Source organism: Macrotis lagotis, chromosome 5 (genome assembly GCF_037893015.1).
Source record: "Macrotis lagotis isolate mMagLag1 chromosome 5, bilby.v1.9.chrom.fasta, whole genome shotgun sequence".
In the NCBI taxonomy this organism is placed as follows: Eukaryota; Metazoa; Chordata; class Mammalia; order Peramelemorphia; family Peramelidae; genus Macrotis; species Macrotis lagotis.
Window position 1 is genome coordinate 140,031,472 of NC_133662.1, and position 23,259 is coordinate 140,054,730.

Below are 23,259 nucleotides of genomic sequence, written 5' to 3' on the forward strand. Positions count from 1 at the left end.
AAATCCATAGGAACTTATGAAAAGTGAAATGATCAGAACCAGGAAAACATTGTATGCAGTAGCAGCAACATTTTTGATGTTCAACTATAAATGACTCTTCTCAGTAACACAATGATCTAAGGCAAGTACAAAGGACCCAGGAAGAAAAAATGTTATACACATCCAGATAAAGAACTGATGGATTCTGAATTCAGGTAGCATATTTTTTTTTCCCACTTCATTCCTTTTTGTATTTTTTCTTTTGTTCAGTTTCTTCTTTCACAACAGTGACTACTATGGAAATAATCTTAAATGATAGACATATTAAACTTATGACAAATTGCCTATCATTTTTGAAAGAGGGGAAGACAGGGATGGAGGGAAAAAATTGAAACTCAAAATCTTATAAAAAAGAATGCTAAAAATTGTCTTGACATGCAATTAAGAAAAATATTATTAAAAAAATTAGGAGTGACAGAACACAAATAAATGAAATGGATTCTTCAGCATGGCAGTAATCCCATCTCTAAACAAGGAAGCAAAGCTACCTTGTGTAGTTAAAAACAGGGAGTCAAACAGGGAGTTCATCATTCATATGGAACCTCAGTTCTAGTCCTTGCTTTAGGTTATTAACTGGTTGCATGACCTTGGACATCTCTGGCTTCAGTTTCCTTTACTAAAATGAGGAAGTTGGACTAGGTGACTTCCAAATTCCCTTCCAATGCTACTATGATTCAGTTTTTCCCTGGCTTCCTATTCAACAATTTTATCCCTCAAGCAATATATTATTAAATGCATACTATGTATGAGAAGCAGGGTGATGTAATGGTCAGAAAAATTCTTCTTTAATTCTGATCCCTGGCCTCCTGAGTTCTTCAGGCTCCTTTGAGATTAAGCTCAGATTTTTCACTTTCTATATGAGGCCTTTCCTGGTTCCCTTCTCTCAAACCCTGCTACTGCTAGAATACCATCCTTCTGAGATGACTTACCTTGATCCTCTAGCTATCTTTTTGTATATCCATAGTTTTCTACATGTTCTATCCCCCCATTAGATTCCCAGTCCTTGAGGTCAGGGGACCATGTTTTGCCTTTCTTATATGCCCAGCCCTTAGAACAGAATTGGCCCATGGAAAACATAAAAAAGGCTTTGTTTCAATGCTGTGTGATCCAGTATATGGCACAACCTTTTAGCACTCCAGGTGATAAAACTTAATTGCTGATAATTTGCTTATTTGTCTTGTTGGAAAGAATTCCTCCTTAAATGGAGGAAAGTACAGATTTAGCACACACACATGGATATATATATATATATATATATATATATATATATATATATATATACACATATATATGCAATACTATATATTTATATATTTTATATACATGAACACATATACCCACATATACACATGTATACATATATAAACATACACACACACACATACATTCAAGGCTCTGGCAAAGGTGAAACCATTTCTGCTATTAGGGAGATTATATTGTAATGTGGGACCCATAAAGTAGTACCACAAAGTAATTTCAAGAGGTAATGAGTACTAATAACATAACAGATGGGGTAGGAAAAAAAGATGGCTTCAAGGAACCTGCTTCCTAGAGATTCTAGGAAGTGAAGGTGAGGGGTATATTCTGACCACAGGGAAACATTTGCACAAAGTCTGAGACAAGAGAAGGAATATGGTGGGTGGAGAATAGCCCCTCCAACCAGTTGGACTGGAATGGTATCTAGAAGTAATCTGAAATAAGATTGAAGATGGGTTTAGCTATTAAAATTTAAAACCATGCTAAGACTTTTGGGATATCCGGTATATAATGAATACATATACTCATAGATATATTGTACATATACATATGAATGCCTTTACATATCTATCTATTTACCTATATACACATTTACTATATTTAGAAACTTTTGTGAAATTATCCAGTTTGAAGTATTCTTCTGGATTATCTGGATTTTCAGAGTGCTCTGTGTATAACATTGCCATATAAGTATATGTGAATCTTTGCATAGGTTCAGAGACTAAATAAAAACAGGTCCACAAGCAAATTGAAGAATATTATAATTAGAGCAATATGACTCATTTTCTCTTAAAGCAGAAGTCTTTGGTGGATGGAGCTTGGGGGTGGGTGGAAGAGAAAGACTATAATTCTTCAATCCAATAAATATTTATGATGTATTTCCTATATGCAGTGTGCTGTTTTACATACTTGAAAAAGTGATAAAGATAAAAGAGATTTAGCCCTTGCCCTAGAGGGCATATTATTACTTGCTTAACAGAGACAATTGGTAATAAGCAAGCGATAATGGGAGTATGGGAGGCAGCCTGGCATGATGGATAGCTTGGCCTTGGACATAGGAAGACCTGGCTTCATGACTTCATTCCGCTTTGTATTAGTTCTATGATTATGAGGAAGTTGCTAACTTCTAAGTATTCAGCCACCAAATTAATCACCAGTTACTGATCTCTAATTAAGGAGGGAGTTTCCACACTGGGAATTACCAACATGGATCAAATCACAGGCCTAGATCTCAATCAATCGCTGAACAATTAATAAATATTTATTTTAGCCCCTACTCTGTGCTATTAGTGAAACAAAGAAAAAGGACAGACATTGCTCTCAAAGAGCACTAATGAGGGAACCATATGTAAACACCTTTGTACAAGGAACTATCTACAGAATAAACTTGCAATAACCAACAGATGAAAGGAGCTAGAATTAAGATTTTAATAATTCTGATTCCCCAGTGCATTCCCTTTCTCATGGAATATATTAACATAAGGAAATGTATGTTTCTTCTAAGTGTTGAAATAATTTCAGAGAATGGGAAAGGAAGCCAACCATAGCAATCTGGAATAGAAGATGCAGAAACATCTTAAATCAGAGAAGCAAAAACAATGAGTCAAAGATATTAGGGGAATGAGGGCTGTTGATATTGACTCTACCATTCTTGAACTCCTTTGGCCTTTTCTTAGTAATGATACTGAAATGATTTGCCATTTTCTTCTCCAGCTCATTTTGTCAATAAGGAAGCTGAGGGCAGCTAGGTGATGCAGTGGATAGAGCACCTGTCCTAGAGTCAGGAGGACCTGAATTCAAATCTGGCCTCAGACATTTAATAATTACCTCACTGTATGACCTTGGGCAAGTCACTTAACCCCATTGCCTTAAATAAATAAAAAATAATGAGGAAGCTGAGACTAACATTAAGTGACTTAACCAGAGTCATACAATGAATAACTATCTGAGGTCAAATTTGAACTTAGGTCCTCCTGATTCCAGAGAAAGCACTCTCCATTGTGTCAGTCCCCTGTCCCATGAATGAAGGCAGAGAATTAGAAATTTTAGTTTTGTAATTTCTCATTGAAATTAGACAAATGGAAGATCTAATAAAAGTAGCAAAGAAAAGAGAAGACAATCAACTATTTGCTGATGTTTTGCAAAAGACAAGAATTATAAATTATAAACTGTGAGTTTATTAAACATTTGAACTGAGTTAAGGATTCACTACAACCAAGTTTCTGAGGCAGCCATAGAAAGGGAGTGTGGGAATCAGTCTAAAGTTCACATTCAAAAGTACTTCTCATGATTTCGTGCTTGAGATGGAAGTTTGAAGTCTGAATTCCAGTCAAGTGAGAATGACATAAAAGTCACAGAATAAAAGGGATTTTTGTCAACAAGGATGAGAGACCAGTGCTTGAAAAGGTCTGTGTACATGCTAAACAAACTTCAAATAGTCTTGTGTGGGTTATAGTGAGTTGTGGTAAAAAATCTGGAAGGATATGTCTGACAAATCGAGAAATGACTAAATCTGGAATTTCTGGAACAGTTAGTTAATCACGTAGAAACACAGTAGAGAAATTCATCAAAATGGAGGGATAATGCCTAAACCAAATTCACAGATTAAAAAATGCTTAAATAATTATATAGGAAGTAAACTTGAAGTTAGGGATAGACAATAAAGAAACAAAGAAAAAGAATCAGGAAAAAAGAGAGAAAGAAAAACAAAGGAGAGTTACTAAAACATTTATAAAACACACAGAAGAAAATGAATTTAGCAGGGGACAGAGGTTAATTTTGTTTTAACCTTATTAAACTTAATATAGGTATTATTACTATGATTTTATTGGTGTGAAGAACTCTCAGATGAGGAAACTCCCTCTATCAATGCAAGTGAACACCTTCTCTGCAACTGATAATTTTAAACAATGTTCTCAAGTTACATAACTAACCCATAGTGACATCCAACACATTCAGAGGTGCAACTATCAACTAACATCTTCTTGGCTCCCAGTCCCCTAACTTCTCTGAGTCTCAGTTTCTTCTTCTATACAATGAGGAGATGGAGTTCAATATTCCTTGCAGCTACAATTCTATAATCTCCAAATCAGCTCCTTTGCATTATGCTATTATCAACTATTACTCTAATTAATTATCAGGTTGTCATTACAGCAATAACTAAAAATAAAAAATGAACAAACTACAAATAGTAGTTCACAGTTTCATATACAATTTTCATTTTTGTTTTTCTGTTTTGAAATATTTGTATTTGTTCATTGTTAAACTCATGATGAATATAATTTTTTTAAAGGAGAGCACAGTTAACAAGGCAGGTGCTCAAAATCTGATTTGCTAAAGAACAATCTGTTGACATGTTACCCTATACTCAGTTTGCATTTTATTTATATGTCACATATCACATTTCTTTTCATTATCTAAGCACAAGACCTTAAGTATGTAATCATTTGAGATTTGATTTGTTTAAAACCAAAACAATTTGTTTTGGTTTAAATCTAGATAAATAGATAGATAGATAGATGATAGATAGATAGATAGATAGATAGATGATAGATAGATAGATAGATAGATAGATAGATAGATGATAGATAAGATAGATAGATAAGATAGATAGATAAGATAGATAGATAATGGAAACCTTCAGAATCTCTAAAGTATGCAGAATGAGTGGAAAACTCAGCACGACCAGACAGGACAACTAGAAAAGTTCAGCATGGCCCAGAGGCCAGCAGCATCCCACTCAGGGGAAAGCCCTTAATCCCAACGGCAGGAGAAATGACTTGGGCAAAAACTAGTCTAGAACAACCTGAAGAACTGTGGGGGGATGAAGCATGGAGTTGGGCTGGTGAGGGGGAAACACAGAACCTAGACTCCAGAAGCAAGGGGCAAGAGCCCCAGGCAAAATTCAATATATGCTCTAAAATCCTGTGGCAGACAGAAGCACTAGTATAATTCACTGTTAGACCAGTCCCTGGAGCCAGTAGATGGGAGGGAGGACAGACCCTAGAAAGAGTCTACCCCAGGGATCATTCCTGTATACTAGCAAATATTTTGGATTGAAATATACTGTGAGGGAAAAGAGTGACTCTAAAAGCCCAAGTTAAAACTTAGAGGATGTCCTAACTACAAAGATTACAAGAATTCCTGTAAGAAATGGATCAAGAAATACAAAATGGAACACTTAGGGAAGAAAGAATGGCAAGAAGAATTGATATTTTTGAGACAGATTATGGAAAATGTCACCCAAGAACTGAATGCTCTGAAAATTATGATGGGTCAAACAGAAAATGATTCAATAAGAAAAAAAGAAATGTGAAAATAAAATTAAAAAGATTGAAAAGGATAAAAAAATGCAAAATTGTAATATCAAAAAGAACTGATCTGGAAAACTGGTCTTGACCAGTTTTGAGATAATCTCAAAATAATCTGACCATCTGAAAACCCTGCCCTATCCACTCAAAAAAACTTAGATATCACAGTTTAATAAATATAAATAAAAATTACATAGATTTCTTAGAACTAAAGGGCAAAGTAAAAATGTCCTTAGTTATCAAGACCATGTGGCATCAAAGAAAACAGAAGTGTGCTTTCTTTTTATTATTATTATTATTATAAACAGTTAAAAATAGATGGAAATTTATTTTCATTTAGTAGTTTGACAAAGGACTTTATATGACAAAGAAAATTGATCAGAGATAAAGCAAAATATCCATTATCACCATTACCCATTAACACAGATCTTAAATGCTAGTTATAATAGTAAGAAAAGAAAGAGAAATTGAGGGAACAATACCACAGAGAATATAAAATTTTGACTTTCTTGAAGATAATGTGATGATTTCTTTAGAAATCTTAAGGAAGATCAATATATACCATGGAAACAATGTAAAGACTAACAGACTGTCTTCTGTGGGGGGTGGGGGGAGAGAAGCAAGATTAGGGGAAAAATTGTAAAAGTGAAAATAAATAAAATCTTTCTTTTATTTAAAAAGCAATAAAAAAGAAAGTTACAAGACATAAAATTAGTCCATAAAAATTACCAGCATTCCTGTATTTTACCACAAAACCATAAAGGAAGAACTAGTAAGAGAATCTTCATTTAAATAACTACAGAAGGTGTAAAGAAACTGAGTGTATATGTATATCTATCAAAGTACACCTAAGCACTCCACAAATACAACTATAAAATACTCCTTAAAGTAATAAGAAAGATCTAAATAATTGGATATACGTTAATTTGTTCATGGTTAAGTAAGTGGAACCACATGATAAAAATGATAATATTACTTAATTTATTCTGTTAAACCACCATGGGATTATTGTATTATTTAAAAAACCCCAGCAAAGTTAATATGGAAGCACAAAAGGTAAAGAATCTCAAGAGTAATAATAAAAAATGGAAAAGAAGAGTCTATCAACTGGATCTCAAATTATATTACAAAGCAATATTCATTAAAAATAATTTGGAATTGGTTAAAAAGTGGAGAGATTAATTAGTGGAACAAATTGGGTACAAAAAAGAGAAGCACATGAACACAGTAGCATGATATTTGATAAATTTCATGACCATAGTTTCTGTAATAATCATTCACTATTTGGAAAAAAAAAACTTCTGGGAAAAACTGATAGTCATTTGACAGACATTCAATATAGACCAGAATTTCACCCTATATACAAAGATGAACTCCAGATGTATCCATATCTTGGACATAAGAGGTGACATCATAAAGAAAGAGGAATAAGGAAGTATCTCTCGATTCTATACTGAAGAGTTCATGAACAAAGAGAACAGAGAGAATCACAGAAGATAAAATTGACAATTTTGATTACATAAAATTAAAAAGGTTTTGCACAAAGCTAATGTAATAAAAATTTTAATTATATTTTATTAATTTTTTCCAATTTCATGAAAGAACAATTTTTAGCATTCTTTTTTAAATTTTGAATTGCAAATTCTCTCTCCCTCCTCCCCTCTCCTCCCCCTTAAATACTAGCAATTTGATATAAATTACACATGTAGCCCTAATGTTTTTCAGAAACTCTTCCCCTCTTCCAAACTGAAATTTTAAGCTTTTACATAAATTGCAGTGGTTCTCCCTGTGTCTCTCCTAGTCTATCAGAAGAACTCTTCATATAGCGGAAGGTTCTCCAGATCAGCAGAGTTTGCGCCAACGCTGCAACTTCAGGTGCTTGAAACTCCAGGTGCAGCATAGGACCCAGCATCCAGCAAAGAGCATGGTGATGCCACCAACACTACCCTTTTTCAAGTTGACATAGTTTGGGTATCTAATCCAAGCTTTTAGTACTTTTCCCAGCAGCCCTATTAAAGAAAAGTTGGAGATTGTAAACCAAGATTGAAGTTTTTCAATCTTTATATTCATCAGACTTCTTTCCCAAACAGGAACTTGTAAAGCTCTTTCTACTTCTGTGAAGCTGTGGTGTTTCTGGACCTCAGTATTCCCTTTCTGAGATCTCTCTGGTAATATTCCCAGATGTAGATACCCAGGATAGAGTTCTGGAAACCACTCCAGCCCCCAAAACATAGGTAGACTCTCACTGCCAGCAGCTTGAACATGACCACTGGTCAAGTTTTTAGTAGTACAATGGCAGGCTAGGTTTAAAGGTTGCTGATGACATTTAGTGAGTGTGCCCAAGCCTTGGGATCAGGATCAGGCTCTGAAAATAATGGTTTCTTATTCTCCACTGGATTAGTTGGAATGCCCAGAGCCTTGTACTCATCTTCCTCCTCTTGTAGGTATTTTAAAAACCAAAGTAGAGAGTCTTTGATTACCTAAATCTGCCAAAGAGAGTCTCTTTACAAGTTAGCCTCCCTGAAGACAACAAAACTGAAGAAGGATTATCATGACGGGTTGTCTTCTCTGTGGCTAAATCATTATTATCAAATTGCTTCCTAAGGTCATCTTTCATATAATCTAATTTTGGTACTTCTACCTCAGGTGATTTATTGCCTTCAGATCCTTTATTCAACTACCCTTTTCAGCTGCCTCTAACCCAAAGTGAAACTCTTTTTTCTTTGCTCTGTGTTTGATGGAATGATTCTCCATTCCTCCAGTTTGGAGTTTCTTATACAAAGAGTTTACATAATTGGCTGAGAAGCAAGATTCTGTGTTTCTTTTCTGGGTCTCAGAGTTATTGTGTGAGGCTTCGGAATTGGGGTCTCTAGCTTTGGGACTTCTCTCCTTGCTTTGGAAAGTTGCAAATGGATTCTGACACCTATCAAGACTTAGATAACTCTCAAAGATAATGAAAGGCAAGTCCAATGTTTCTGTCAGCAATTTCTGTCCTGAATGCTCAATTCTGTTATTGTTTAATAAGCTTGAAAAATGTTTTTTATCCGCATTGGTAGAAGAATGCTTAGAAGGGCTGCTTCCCAAATTTTCTGAAGGTTTTTTGTTCTTGATTTCTCCTAGTTGAGGTAAATATATATTGTAGATCTTGCTTTGGAATTTTTTTGCTGCAAAAAGCAGATACACATTCTTAGGTGGAAAAACAACCCTCTTTGGTATGGGATGATTCTGTGTAATTTGGGGGATAATTTCAATTTGCTTTTTTCATATCTTCACTTGTCTGCACATTGGTTCTCATTTCTGTGTTAGTACTAAATCTGGTCTTTACAAGATTGGTGTTTCTTCTCTTTCTTTGATTTATTTTATGTGTCTCTTCACCATCATCTTTTGTCAGTTTTTTCTGTAACTCCTTTGATTTGGGGGCTTGGACCAAAGCTGCTTTGGAATCAGTAATGTCTGAATCCAAAGGAAGAATGACTTCTTTCTTCTTACAGTATGGTAAATGAGACTTTAATCATTTAAATTGTTTCTTACAGTGGGGGCATAGTTCCATGATGTCTGCCATCATGGAGTCCTTGGACTTGCTGTTGCTTCCCTCTTTTTCCTAGCATCCTTCCCCCCCCCCCCACCGGGCTCCGCTCCATCTTCTATCAAGTCTAATGAAGGGAATACATAAATGTGATGGAAAAAGCCCAGAGCCTGGAGTCCCAAGATCTGGGTTCGAGTCCAGATCTGCTAGTGAGCTTGAGCCAGTCCCATCGGCTCTCTGGGCCTCGATTTTCCCGCCGTTCCAGTTCCAGGGCTGAGGAGGCTCCACGGGAGTGCCAGTGAGGTGGGCAGCGGGCACAGGGGGGGCCTTGCCCCGGCTCGGAACTCAAGGAAGGCGAGGCCTAGGAATCTGGAGGACCCCCCCGAACCCAGGCGGTGCCCATGGGGGGCTTGCACCTGGGGAGCCCCCCACCGGGCCCTGAGGAGCCTCTCTAATGTAATAAAAATTAAAACAGAAAGAAAATAAATCTTTATAGCATTCTTCTGAATATTTAATATTCAAGATACATAATTCAAACTTACAAGACTAAGATTCATTTCTCAATAGAGAAATGATCAAAGGATATGAACAGCCAATTTTCAAAGGAAGAGATCTAAGCAGTAAACAAACATAAGAAAGAATGCTCCAAATTACTAATAATTAGGAAAAATACAAGTTAAGGCAACTCTAAGATTCTACCTCACCTTCATCAGATTGACAAATATGATAAAAGAGAAGAATGATAAATGTAGAGGCTGTGAAAAAACAGATATATTTGTGCAAGTTTTTTGGAATTGGGAAAAGGTCCAGTTATTTTAGAAAGCAATTTGTAATTAAACCCAGAAAATTACTAAACTATCCATACCCCTAAAGAAACTTCATGATCTTCCCATGGGAGGTGCCATCTGAGATGGATGTAGATGCTGTATTTGAACAGGGAAAATGGCATTTGGAAGAACCAAAGCAAAGGCATGGCTATATGAGAGTAATGTGTATGTTTAGGGTTGAACTTGGTGGGGGGGGATTTTTTTGTTTGACTGAAACACAGTATATATTGAGAGGAGCAGTAAAATATAAGGCTGGAAAATATAAGGTAAGATGGTACCAGGTTGTAGAAGCCCTTGAATGCCAGGTCAAGGAGTGTGAACTTAAGAGGCAGTTGGGACTCACTAAGGATTTTTGAAAATAATAATAATAAAAATAATAATAATTATAAGTGTCAGGAACCATTCACATTTACAAATATTATGTCATTTGATCTTTACAACAACCTTTACAATTGAAAAAACTGAGGCAAACAGAGGTTAGGTGACTCACCCAACATAACACAGCTAGGAAGTATCTGAGACTGTACTTGAATTTAGGTCTTCTTAAGTCCATGTATAGTGCCTTGTCCACTTCATTATCTAGTGGCCTCTTGAGTGACATGACCAGATCTATGTGCATCAAAAAATGTTTGCAGTGAGAATGCAGATACAAAGACATGTAAACCAGAGCCACTATTAATGTAGTGGCAATGAAAATAGAGTGAAGGAAGAAGACTAGAGAAATGTTGTAGAGAAGTATTCAATATGAACTGATAATTGACTGAATATGAGATCTAAGAGAGAGAATTTCCAATATAAGAGAATAAATAAATTATAGTACCATAGAGTGAGATAGTAAAATACATAGGAGGAACAGGATTAGAGAAAAGGATAGAACAATGGAAGGAAATTGGAGTCACAGGAGTGGGTACAAATCCTCCCTCAACATTTCCTATCTCTATGACTTAGTAACAAATCTCTCAATTTCCCTATGCCTCACTTTCTTCATTTGTATAATGAGGGAATCAGTCTTAGAGAGCATCCATAATAATACCCTTTTTTCCCTCAATGGTCCTACAACAATGAATTTGTTAATTCTGATTTTATTGAAACTGATTTTGAGGTACTAACAGTGACATCCAGGGTATATGGATATTTGAAGACATGGATTTGGAGTTGTGAAGTGAGAATGAGGTTGGAGATAGAGATTTCATTGTGACCTTCATAGAGATGGTACCTCGAGCTCTTGGACTGAGTGAGATTTCCAAGGGTAAGTGTAGAGAGGGAAAAGAAGAGGGCCAAGGACAACCAGATCCTTGATAAATACCCACATTAAAAGTCAGAAAGGAGAAGAAACCAGTGCATGAAACAGAGAAGGACCAGTGTCCTTCACTTGTCAGTCACATCCCATCCAAATAAGTGTAAAATTTATAATATTCTTCTCACAAAGATTTCTGACTTCTTTGTAAACTGAAGGATTGAGAAAGACAATTGCCTTCTTTGTATATTTAAAGGAATGAATGGTGACTTGGGAGTTAAGAGGAGAGTGTTTACTAGAAAGTGATGATCAACAGTGTCAAAAGCTTCAGAGAATCCAAAGAGGGTGAGGACTGAAAAGGGGGTCATAGAACTGGGTGCTCAGGGGGTCATTAAAATTTTTGAAAAGAGCAGTTTTAGTAGAATGGTGGAGAAAGGTGCCAGACTCAGGTAATTTAGGCAAGTGTGCATGTTGAGGAAGTGTGGAAACATTATAGGAGAAAATATATTTCAGAACTTTTTAAAGAGTACAACTTTATCCTCACCGTTTTAGATTATTCCTTTTAAGATGTGAATGAAAGGGAAAGACTGAAAGGGGAATTCAAATTGTGAAACAATTCACTCTATTGACTCAATTGTCCCAAATTGAGTTCTAATTCCCTTTAGAACTGGGAAAGGGGCAGTGAAGATATTGGAAGATAAAAAAATGAGTGATTCCAAAAATAGAAAAAGGAGATTCTTCCTACTAATTGCTTTTGATTCCATGTTTCTCCCAGCTGTGGAGTTTCATTTTTCCCCTGGCACCAGGCTGCTACTTTTGGCCTGGGACATCACTTTAAATGTAACAAATTACTTCAGCTTTGGCAACCAGGAGAACCAAATCATTGCGGTGACTGGTCCCCGGAAAGCATTCTTTTTCCTTTTTTTTTGCTGAATACAAGGTAATTCAAATGGACAGAAAGTAACTATTTTCTGTAAGACATACAAAGGTAGCTCATTGAAAAGACTGGAATAGTCTGACATACCAAAGGGAATAGGAAAAAACCCCAGAAACTTCCTGTGAAAGAAGCAGTTCTCATTTTTCCCTTGACATGTGTGGTTATTTAAGCTTTTAATTCCATAGCTCCATAGATTAGGCAATTATAATATATCCATCCTTGCATTGCCAATAATGCCCTGCTATAGATTTCATTTTCATCAGAAGACTGGTGACCTGCCAGACTGCCACAGATTACTAGGAGCAGAATAATTGCATGCCCTCTGGGCAAGATAAACTACAGGGTTTGTACTTTATAGTCATAGAGGGACTTCAAAGCTCCATCACTGTGTTCTTTCCCCTAGAATAAGTAACTGATTTTTTTTTCATTTCTTATGCTATTTAAGGGAGAATTTTGAGTCTATAGCCTATTGGGAACTATCATTCATGCTATTTGTTCCTCATGAAGTGGTCTTTCAATAATTCCAGTGTGAATGAGGAGGGATCTCCCTATTGCAACTTCCACTCACATAAGTCATTTTTTCACCCCTTTTGTTCTCTGAGTTTCAGTTTATAAAATGCACAATGAAAAAGTTCAGAATCTTTTTATTCACTTCATTTATAAATTCTCTATGAGTTAATATGGAGGTTATTTAATTCAGCCTCTACCTGAACAAGAGCTTTCTCTACAGCACCCTCATGGTCTTCTAGCTTTTGCTTGAAGATTTTCTGGGAGGGAGAGTTCACTATTTCCTTAAAGTAAACTCTATTTATACCTCCTACTTGAGGAGTGTGAAGAAATTGTTTCAATTGTTCCAATTCACAAATTTCAAGTATGATAGAAATGTCAGCTATTGTGGTGGATTGGTGACATTCATGTGGGTTCTTCTTTCAATCCAAAAGATGGCAACATATCCATAGTTTCTTATCCCACGTGAATTTGTCTGTCCTATAAATCCTCCACAGTGGGTCTACTTAATATTTTGAAGACTGTTCTCTAGATGTTTGGACATATTGCTTCTAATGGAGAACACCAGTCCATTTCCTTTTCATCATATATTTTAATAGACTGATAGAGAACAAATTATTATTTGTCATGTGCTAGGGACTGTGGTAAGTGTGAGGGATATAGATAAAAGAGGACAAGACAGTTTGACTCTTAGAATCTTACATTCAATTTAGGGAGTAAAATACTCCTAAAAAAGCAAAAGTCAGGGAAGTGAGGGCTTGGGGAATCAGAAGAAGGAACCCATGGGCCAGGGTGGTTGAGCAGGTAGAACAATTTGTAAAGAGTGATCTGGGAAAGGAGCAAGTGTGTCTAGGGCCCACCAAACAGGAGAGCAGGTACAGAGTGGTGTCATGATGAGGCTAGAGACGAGATGGAGCAGCCTGAAGATAGAGTGAATTAAGAAAAGATAGTATTTTTGATGAACTCTTTTACACTGCTTAGGTCCAATTCATCATTTGCAATATGTTGTAGCCTAGTCCTGAATCCATTATGTGTCCTTTCATAGTCTTTTGTATGACCTGAAAATTTTAATCCCCAGAGTCTATAGTATGATTCACAGTCATATCAGATTCTGAGAGATTATTCATATTTAAAAAATAGAATTTTTGTTTTAGGTAGAAGCCTGAAGTCATTAAAAGTACCATGAAATTTCCCAATTGCAATCCAACCCATGCTCTTTCTGCAATTCAATCCCAGCCCAATTTATCGTTCTTCTGCAATGTCAGTCTAAGATATTTATGGTGTAGTTTTATGGGGCTGTCAATATGGCTGTTTTTCATAATCTGAATATTGAGCACTCAATTCATTTTTTTTATCTACTAAATTAAAAGTTGTTTCATAATAATCAAACTGCAAACATATTGTGATGTTTTTTCTTTTAGCCAATTGTGTGATGATAAAAATGTGGCCTGCCATAAAGAAAGGCTTCTGTTCTCTTCTCATTTTTTTCTTTTGTAGAAAATTAGGTTGAACATTTTCAAATGACTATAAATCTTGTTTAGGAGATTGCTTGCTTTAAAACTTGATACAATCAATACAGTGCCATCTGCAAACTGAAACAGAGGGAAGTCCGCATCACATGTAGGGTGAATCCCTCTTCTGCTTAAACTCTTCACTATATAAACTCTATTAGAGTGGAAAAATATCATTTTTGTCAATGGTGAAGGAATTGTGGATCAATTTTTGTGAACTATGCTGACTCTATCATTCATTCTGAATCTAGCTCATTTCCCTTTCTATTCAGTTTTGGTTCTGGTCCAAATTCTACCTTGTGAGAAAAATTTTATTCGGTTATGGAGATTGTGAAATAACTTTACTGCATTGTTTGAACATAGCCCTGTGTTAACTGGGAAGCTGGATGTTGCTTAGAGACCATTAACTAAGGACCTAGGTTATGCTGACCAAAAACCCATTCTGATCCAAAGACCCATGCAAGGGATTTTCTCACAATTGGACATCTTTAGAAACCCATACATCTTATCTGAAATCTTATCTGAAAACTGGCCCCGTACTGGTCAACCATTTGATTGTTTCTTTGTTCTTTTGATTGAATAAGATATTTGGAGTAGGATAACTCTTTTTCTGATTTCAGAGAATTGTACCTATTTGTTCTCCCGCTACCATTTTTTTTTATTTTTGTTCAGCTTTTGCAAGGCAATGGGGTTAAGTGATTTCCCCAAGTTCACATAGCTAGGCAATTATTAAGTGTCTGAGGCTGTATTTGAACTCAGGTCCTTCTGACTCCAGGGCCAGTGTTCTGTCCACTGCGCCACCTAGCTGCCCCTCCCTCTACCAATTTTGAAAGTCTCTAATGTTTTCTCCAATTAGAAATTATCTAATTCTGTATCCTGATTTACATCCTATTAATTGCATATATTTCAATGCAATCTATCTCCTCCTATAAGTTGGATCCAGTGCCAAAGCTGAGGAAGCTTGTTCCTGAATTGCTTTGCAATTGGTGTGCACTGTTTAATCATTCACTAAGCTTGGAAGCTCAAACCTTTGTTTCCTCAGTAATTTCAGATTCCACCCATCACTCTAGGTATATACATGGTCTTTTTTTTTTTACTGAAATGGATCTGTGATCTTATAAATCCATGAGCCCCCTACAGTGAGGCAATCAATCACAAGCATTTATTAAGTCTTAATTATGTCCCAGAGTTAGGTATGCAAAGAGAGGCAAAAACACAACCCTTGTCTTCAAAAAGCTCATCTGATGGGTAGAGACAACACATAAGAGAATAGATGGAAAGTAATCTCAGAGGAAAGGCACTTGGGAGCAATGGAAAGAAATACTAGGAAACGGCCCTTATAGAACATTGGATTTGAATTCTGCATTGAGTGAAGGAAACCATGAAAGCTAAGAAGTGGAAGTGAGGAGAGATAATATCTCAGGCAGTGAGAACAGTCAGTACAAGACGTGGAACTGGAAGATGGAGGGAGTACCATATGAGAAGAAGAGGAAGTAGACCAGTGGAACTAGATTATAAAGTGCATGAAAGAGAACCCTGGACAGGTAGGAAGAGGTTGGGTTGTGAAGGGAAAGCATAAGGATCCATGAGAGTTTATTGAGTTGAGGGGGAGAGTAACATGGGCTCACGACACTTTAGGAAAGTCACCTTGACAGCAATGTTGATGATGATGAAAAGGAGTTAAGGGAGAGAGACTGAATTAGAAGGCTATTGCAGGGTGGCAAGAGTACTGGCGCTGGAGTCAGGAGTACCTGGGTTCAAATCCAGCCTCAGACACTTAATAATTACCTAGCTGTGTGGCTTTAGGCAAGCCACTTAACCCTGTTGCCTTGCAAAAACTAAAAAAAAAAGGGCTATTGCAGTAATCTAAGTGAAAAAAACAATGGGGGGTTGTAGTAAAGTGGTGGCTATGTTATTAGAAAGAAGAAGTCAAGGGGGCAGCTAGGTGGCACAGTGGATAGAGCACTGACCATGGATTCAAGAGGACCTGAGTTCAAATATGGCCTCAGGCACTTAATAATTACCTAGCTGTGTGGGCTTGGGCAAGTCACTCTTAACCCCATTGCCTTGTTAAAAAACAAAAAAACAACAAAAAAAGAGGTCATATACAAAGGATGTTATGAAGGTAGAAAAAAAAGATTTCATAACATCTCAGGATATGTGAATACGACCCTCTCAATTAAGGTTGAGATGCTGTATGACTAGGAGGATAGTTGTGCTATCAATAGTAATAGGCAAGTTGGGAAATGGGAAGAGTTTGTGGGGAAAGATAATGAGTTTTATTTTGGGCAGACTGCATTTAAAATACTCATTGGATATCTAGATTTCAAAAGGCAGTTGGAGATGTAAAACTGTAGTTTAGGAGAGCGATTAGAGTTGTTTGTGTTTATGTGTGTGTGTGTATTATGTAGATAATTAGTATGTGTGTGTGTTATATGTGCAAAGAGAATGCAGATATCTATAGAATGCAATAATACACACATATTAATTATCTACATAGAGGTAATAATTAAGTCCATAGGGGATTATGAGATCATCAAGCAAAATAATGCAGAAGGAGGAGAACCCAGGACAGAACATTGTGGGATACAATAATAATAGTAGACATTTATATAAGGTCTTACATTCACTGCACTTTTGAATCACTTGTGACACAGGAAAGATGTGGTCCGTTGCTGGTTTAAGAAAAATCTATTTGGTCATAACTAATGCCCTCATTAAAAATGCCCTCAATTTGTGTATAAAGATTTTGTTGGATGGATATATAAGTCATTATTGTTGATGTTCTATAACTCACCTATTTTTTCATGATAAAATTTGAGATTTCACATACACATGCACATAAACACACACAATATATATATGTATGTATATATATATACATATATATATTCACCTACTTTATATGCCTTGCAAATTAGTCCCTCAATGCCCAGAGCTTGAGACAGATTAGGTAGATCTGAGAATCATCAGTATAGAGATGATAATTAAGTCTACAACAAATGGTGAGATAAAGTGAAGCAATGTAGAAGGAGAGGAATCAGGACAGAATTCTGTAGAATAATAATAATATTTGCCCTTCATTCTTTTTTAAGGTTTTTGCAAGGCAATGGGGTTAAGTGGCTTGCCCAAGGTCACACAGCTGGGTAATTATTGTCTGAAGTCAGATTTGGCCTCAGGTCCTCCTGATTCCAGTGCTGGTGCTCTATCCACTGTGCCAGCTAGCTTCCCCTGTCCTTCATTCTTGAAGAAGACCAGAACCTCAGGGAGATGATGCCATGACAAGCATGTGAATTGGATTTGAGTGAGGGGGTGTTGTGCTACCTCACCAACCTCATTTTCTCTTCTGGAGTCACCTAGGTCCAGTGGGCAGATATGAATCAGGACAACTGGAGATGACCCTGGATATGAGGCAACCAAAGTTAAGTGAATAGATCACACAACTAGTAAGAGTCAAGTGTCCGAGGCTGGATTCGAACTCCTGTGCTTCTGACTGCAAGACCAGTGCTCCATTCACCGTACCAGCTAGCTGCCCTTCTGTGGGATATCTATGGCTAAAGGACATGATCTGGATGCAGATCCAGCAGAAGAGACTGAGAAGGAGTAGACAAATCATTGACAATATTCTCTCATATAGCTAAGAGAAGCAACAAGACAAAACCAGTGTATTAAAACCTTGGCAATATATCCTGGACATAAGAGCCTTGGGAATATATTTAATTAGGAGAACTAGGAGACAGTGATGTCCTGAAAACCTGGAGAGAAGAGGGTATCAAGGAGAAGAGGGTGATTGACAGTTTTGAAAGCTGTGATGAGGTCAAGAAGAAAGAGGACTAAGAAGAGACCGCTGGATTTGATAACTTTAGAGAGAGCAGTTTCAGTGGAATGACAAGGTTGGAAGCTGATTATGAAAGATGAGAAAGTGAGGCATTTATAACCTTTCCAAGGAGTTCAACTACAAAGAGCAGAAGACATATTAGATGATGGAAGAAACAGACGGTTAGGAGTGAGGTCAGGAGTTTTTGTTGTTTTTATTCTAGGATTGATATGGCCATGTTTGTAGGCAGCAGGGTATGTCAAAAAGGCAGGGAGACTGAAAATAAATGACATCTGGGTCAATCTGTTGGAGAGAATGAAAAGCAATGGGATTTGTAGAGCAGGTAGAGGACTTAGCCTTAGTAAGGAATAAGGTCACTTCATCATGTGAGTCAGGGATGAAGGAGAAGATAATTCCCAAAGGCATCTGAGTGATAAGAGATGAGGAAGGGAGAAGAAGGAATTCATTGTGAATGGACTTAATTTTTACCATGGGCACTATGCACAAAGCACTGTGTTAAATGCTGAAGAAATAAAAAGAAAAATTAGAGTCTCTGCTCATGTTCCAATGAGAAAGACAACATATTTGGAAAGTTTCAGCTGCAAATCAGATGGAAAAGTTCCAAGGATCTTGGGTATAGCAGCAAAGCTGCTTCTTCTTTATTGTCATTTCTACAGATAAAAATCATATCAGTTTCTGATGTTGAAACATTTGTCAGTGCAATGGACTTTGGTGGCAAGAACTTTCTTTCAGTTGTGGCTGTATCACCTGCAGGAGCTGTTGCCAGGTCACATCTCCACAGAAGTTGCTTCTTAGGATGATGTCTAGAGATGGATACTGGGCCGGATCTGTTCCCAGGTTCTTGGGTTCAGGGATATCTCACCAAGGGTCATATATACTGGTTTTGTCTTCTTTTGCTTTTCTCAGTTTTTTGAAGCAATATTGCCCATAATCATTCATCATAATTTTTCATAAGGTTTTTACAAATGAGTTTATGTTAGAAACTGCACATATGGAAAAATTGTTCATATACATATACATACATATGCACAAATATACACATAAAGGAAAAAACTATGTCTATACACATACTTGATGTCTGTATTCTTACTGAACACTTTCCAATAACTTTTTTTAATTTAAGGCAATGGGTTTTAAGTGACTTGCCCAAGGTCACATAGCTAGGCAATTATTAAGTATCTGAAAGCAGATTTGAACTCAGGTCCTTCTGACTCCAAGAGTCATTGCTCTATCCACTGTGCCACCTTGCTGCCCCCCTTTCCAATGACTTTTCAATTTCATACACTAAACCATAAATATAAACAACCAAAAATAAAATGATAATGTAGACCAGTGGACAATAAACTTAATTCGAATTACCCATGTAGCACTAATTTTTTTAAAGATGAATTCAAAGTATAAGAGAGCTTGTATTTCTTGAGTCAGTTCTCCCAGGTTTCTAAGGCATCTTGTGCCTAGAGGACCGCTTAGAGTTTTTGGCTGCATAGTTTAATAAAGAAATGGAAAAATCAGAGAGAATTCATATTATAAACACAGGCTTATTTATTCTCATGCTGCTTTGAGCAAGAATTCAGGCAGTTTTATCCCAGAAGAGCTATATAGAAGATCAAAACTGTTTTGCCGTAATGTTATGCTGCCTTTTTTGGTTGTTTTTTGTTTTTGCAGTTTGCTGCAAAAAACTTTGAGAAGTTAATGTTTCCTTAAAGTCTTGGAATCTATTTAAAATAAGCTATACAGCTGAGGATCTGGATAATGTGGCCATATACACCTGCTGTTGAGAGACTTATCTGAATCATTTCAGTTGATGTTCTGCCTCTCTACTTCTCAACACTTTCAAAGAGCTGTGATTTCCCCAGTGTGAGCATCCCCTCTACAGATACAGAGCTCAACCTCTCCACATCTTAGTAGTGAGTCCTTCAAGTGTTTGCTGTGGCTGGAAAGAAGGCCAAGTCTCTGATAGTGAATATTGGGGTACTATTCCATTGACAACTGCAACATCAGTTGCCTTTTAAAGAAAAGTCCAAACTACCAGGTGACCTTGAGTTTGATGAACTTTAGAACCCTAGTGTAAAACCATGGGATTAACTGGGTTATTTTTGGATGATAGATAGACTTTTTACCAGAGAAATAACTGAAACCTTTCTAACTTGTAAGGATCTTCTCAAGCTTATGACCCTCTGTCAGTCATCATCTTTTGAGAACCCTGGATAACCCACAAGTCAAGATACGGCACCACAGGAGAATATTAGCACCATTCAAATTTGTCAGTTAATTTCAACTTCCCACATTCTTTTTTTCTACCCGTAAAGTGTTAAGGCTGTTAATAAAACACTCTAATATTTTAATTGGAATACCATTTTTCTCTGAGGCAGACTACACTCTCTATTTTGTCATTATTCAATTCTAACTTTGAAATCAAGAAATTTTATGTGTTCTTAAATAATTCTTTTAGAATCTTACTTGGAGAAGCAGCATGATACAATGAATAGAAAGTTAGACTCAGTGTTGAGAAGATTTGGGTTCCAGTTGTGTCACTGACTAATCTATTAACTATCTGACCTTAAGTGAAGTAATTTTAACTCTAAATAATAAAGAAACTTCCAAAGATTATAAATTACTTAGTGGTTGGTGATCTACATTGTTAAAAGAAATTTCCTCTTGGGAAATTCCCTCCACTAATTAAATCACAGATCTAGTATAAACAAACTCAAACCCATTGGGGTATACTGGAGTGAGCTGGATGTTGAGTCAGGGGACCAGATTTCTAATTACAGTTCTAATACATACACACATTTAAATATACATATATATATATATATATATATACATACCTGTACAATAATATATATAGTAGCTTTATTCTAAAATAAAATATAAAATATATATATACATACACATATAATATATAAACATATTTAAATATTTATGTTTCACATATATTATATATATTATATATATATTACTTAATATTTCTGAACCTCATTTCCCTCACATGAAAAATGAAAAGTATTGGTCTCTTTGAGTTCTATTAGTTGTTTGATTTTGGTTAATGATCATAATTAACAATTACAAAGCACTTTAAGATTTGCAAAGGACGTCATATGTTTCAAATGATTTATCCTTACAACAAGGTTGTGAAGTATATGTCATTATTATCCCTTCTTCACAGATGAGGAACTCAAAGCACTGAGAAATAGCTTTACCAGGATCACATAACTAGTAAGGGTCTGAAGTAGGATTCAAACCCTGACTGTAAGTCCAGGGGGTATATACATTACACCATTCAGCTTCTGCTAACCATTAAGTCTCCTCACCATATCTACTTTCCTCGATTGTAAATTAAGGTAGTATCTCTCATATTTACTTCCTTGGGTGGTTTTCAACATCAAAAGAAATAATGTATGCAAAGATGCTTTGTGAACTACATATTTGTAAACAGATGTATGTTTTATAATTACATATTATCTTTGTAACTGATAATGCAGTTTTTTAGGGGATTTGGGGTTTGTTTTTTTTTTTGCTATTTGGTAAAAAATACAGGCCTTGCAGGCTATGGGTCATAAAGCCAAGGACACAAATGAGTAACTGAACAGCATCTTATTTGGTTTTTACACTTTTGTGTGAAATATATATATATATATATATATATATATATATATATATATATATATATTGTGAAAATCAATTCAGAGGTTAAATGAGATTCACATTGTTTCTTTGCTTAGCTCATGTTGGCATACTTGAAAAGCAGAAAATTTATCTCTTTTGTCATATCTACTTTTATCTTTTCACCTCAGTTAAAGACCAAAAGGAGAAATAAAAATGCTCCTCTAAATATCATCAAGAAGTATCCAGAAACAGTGGAGAGGCTACTATATATGCTAAGCTTAGAGTAATGTAGATTTGGATTCAAATCCTGCCTGCAATATTTTCTAGTCATGAAATCACAGGCAAATGACTTAATCACTCTGAGACTCAATTTTCTCACCTGTATAAGGATGAAGCTAGACTTGAAAAACCTCTAAAAATACTTCCAGGATTGTAGAAAGAGCCAAAACTTCAGAGTTTTTGTTAAAACTTATACAAGAAGATTAAGAGAGGTTCCTAATGAACTTGAGTTTATAGGAAAGTATGCCTTTGTTTGGAAATTTTGATTGTTAAATCTCTCCTTACAGAGAGGGTGGTCATGCCTACTGATACCTTATTAAGAAGAAAAAAAAATTCATTTCTCTTAAGTTTATCTTACTTAAGTTTCAGTGAGTATGGATGATGCTATGATGAATTGACTTGAAATCTTAAGATTTTATTGGGAGGAACCCCATTGTGTGCTGACTTGTAAAAGTGAGTTGAGAGTCTTGCTTAACTGTTCAGCATCTTTTCCCTTTTGCCCTTTTTTTTTTTTTGATTGCATCTACTATTGGCTGTCTTGGAATAAAAACTGAATTATCCACGTAGCCTGGGACATGAGTTTCTAGGTACCTTTTGACTCATTTTTGTCCTTTCTGAATATGTCAGAGGATCCAAGAGCAGACTTTCCTAGTCAGAAGATATCACCTTTTAGGATCAAAACCTATAGAAGAAATAGAGCGGAACTGCATGGTTTCACTTATAAGGTAAAGGTAGTTATATAGACAACATCATTTCTGAATTCCTACTTTCTATTAGGAAGAAGAAAATGGCCTGGTTGCCATGATCTCAGAATTTCTCCTTGTAGCCAAGGAAGGGAGATTTTGGGGACAGCACCAAATTTGGAAGTTGCCTTGAAAGTAACTCTAAGTTCAGGAGTTTGGTGATGTGATCTTCTAGAGAGAAGGAAGGAGATTTTCCTGAGAGATGGAACAAATGGAAGAGCTTTGTAGATAATAAAACATAGCATAGGGTGGCAGAAGATTAGTGCTTGACTCCCTGTTATTACTGTGAGTTATTCAGCCAATGTAGGCTGATGGAAAGGGATGAGTTTCCTTTTTTAGGTGTTTCTTCATTCCAAGCAATCCTGCAAACAGTTGCAAAATTAAGATTTTTCATCTATATTACCTCATATGCTCAAATTTTTTTCAGTGGCTCCTATTATCTCCAGGACTAAATGCAGACTTTTCTTTTGGGCAGTTTAAGTACTCGTCAACCTAGGTCCAAACTGTCTTTCTTGCCTCATTTCCTATTATTCTTCATCATACATTCTGCATTCAATCAAACACTCCAATTTGCAGTAATTTCTTGTCCTTATGCCTTTCTATAGGTTATCCCTGTGCCTTTCTACAGGTTATCCTGCT

General features: G+C 36.1%; 1 pseudogene; it reads right to left on the bottom strand.

Moving 5' to 3' along the window:
- Nucleotides 1-7,327: 7,327 nt before the first annotated feature.
- Nucleotides 7,328-9,168, bottom strand: LOC141489899 (mitochondrial nucleoid-associated protein 1-like; annotated as a pseudogene).
- Nucleotides 9,169-23,259: the final 14,091 nt, after the last annotated feature.